Source organism: Pipistrellus hanaki, assembly GCF_964339955.1.
Source record: "Pipistrellus hanaki genome assembly, chromosome: 18".
Classification (NCBI taxonomy): Eukaryota; Metazoa; Chordata; class Mammalia; order Chiroptera; family Vespertilionidae; genus Pipistrellus; species Pipistrellus hanaki.
The window spans coordinates 31,062,182-31,064,201 of NC_140520.1; positions in this window are offsets into that span (position 1 = coordinate 31,062,182).

Genomic DNA, 2,020 nt, shown 5'->3' on the forward strand with positions numbered 1-2,020 from the left:
AAACGTTATATTGTTTTTTAAAAATTTATTTTATTTTACCTCAGGAACCAGACCAGATGACAGGGTTCTCCCCCCTCTCCCCCACAACCGCCCTCTTTTACAGCTTTCAGCTCTCTTTTCCAGAATATAAACGGAGGACCGAGTACCCGGCAGTGGGATGCTACGGAGGGTAGGTCACAAAGAGCCCTTTTAGGGATGAGAAAACGGAGGTCCGAGGAGCCCGGCTCCCCCAGAACCTTCCCGTTGGCAAAACCTGACCTAGAAGCGTGCAGGTTCCCTGGCCTCCCCCCTGCTGCCCTAGGGGACAGGCTTTCCCTGTCTTTTTCTGTGGAATGTGTGTGTGTGGAGTCCGTGTGAAACGGATTTTTGGTAGGTGAAAGTGAGAGGAAAAGATGTTAAAAGAGAAGAGCACGAGTGGTTTTGGTTTTTTGTTTTTTTCTTGAGTGCGGCATCAGTTTGGGTTTTCTAAGCCTGCCCCGCACGAGGCCACCTGACCCTCGTGAAAGGAACCGAGCGCTGAGTTCAGCAAACGCCGAACGTGGGCGCCCCCTGCTGGTGGGATTTGGGGCCTCGTGGGCCCAGACCACAGACCGTAAGTGAAAAAATTTCCACCCAAGGCTCCTTTTCCGCATGACTAAAAGTCACGTTTCTTGCTTTCATGTTTCCAAGTAAACTTCCCTTAAAACCCAAAGGCTCTTCACTTATTAAATTAAGAATGTATTCCTTTGGGGGGCATTTTATTCTTTGTGATCAATGTTGTGTTAGCCTCTGATGTAAATATAAGTAAAAAATGTGGTCTTACATGATGCTTTAAAAAGTTTCCAATTTTATAAAGTTTTTTTGTGTTGTTTTTTTTGCCTCTCACCCCAGAGCAATCCTGTTTTCTTACAGGTTTGTATTTGGGCTCCAGTGGAAGCTTTTGTTTAAACAAAACCCCATGGCAACAAAAGGTTTGAGCTAGGTTGTTGCCGAGGTCCCTTTCAGCTCTAAGATTTGCAAAACTCTATTATTAACAGTCACTCTCCTTAGTACCTATGTGTGGACACCTCAGACCACTTTGCATCGGACTTGCCCCACAAGTTTTGTGATGACCTCATTCTGAATCACTGATTTGAGAGGATTGGATCTCTGTGTCCCAGGCGTATCTCTGGGAGCCAACCTGAAGCATCCCTGCTCCCTTCCTCCCGGAGACGGGAAACACCAATCCTTTATCTTGATGCTATTCCCATGGTCAAGGGGTGGGGAGGATTCCTTGAGGTTGCTGGAGCTTCATACATCTCTAACATTAGTGACCCAAGTACTTTCCAGGGTTTCTTCAAAGAGGCCCTGATTTAACAGGTGGCTGGGTTCAAGTCCCCCACTGAGCTGCAGCTTCCCCCTCCAAAGCCTCACACATTCTTTGCAGCTGCTTCCCGAAAGTAGTGAAGACTATTTTAGACTATTTTCCCAGTTCTTTAAAAATATATATTTTATTGATTTTTTTTTTCACAAAAAGAAGGGAAAGGGATAGAAAATTAGAAACATCAATGAGAAACATTGATCAGCTGCCTCCTGCACACCTCCTACTGGGATGTGCCTGCAACCAAGGTGCATGCCCTGGACCAGAATCAAACCTGGGACCTTTCAGTCCACAGATCGATGCTCTAGCCACTGAGCCAAACCGGTTAGGGCTTTTTTTTTTTAATTGCTTTTAGAGAGAGGAAAGAAGAGAGGTAAAGAGAGAGAAACATCAATGATGAGAGAGAATCATCAGTTGGCTGCCTCTGCATGTCCTCTACTGGGGATCGAGCCGAAAACATGTGCATGTGCCCTGACTGGAATTGAGCTGTGACCTCCTGGTTCATAGGTCAGTGCTCAACCACTGAGCCACTCCTGCCAGGCTATTTTCCCAGTTCTTGAATCTGGCCAGCCATATGAGTTGCTCTGACCAAAGAAAGTGACAGAATTGTGTCATTATGAGTCTAAGCCTCGGGAGACCTTACAGGTTCTCTCTTATGCTCTTAGATGCTGCCACCATGTG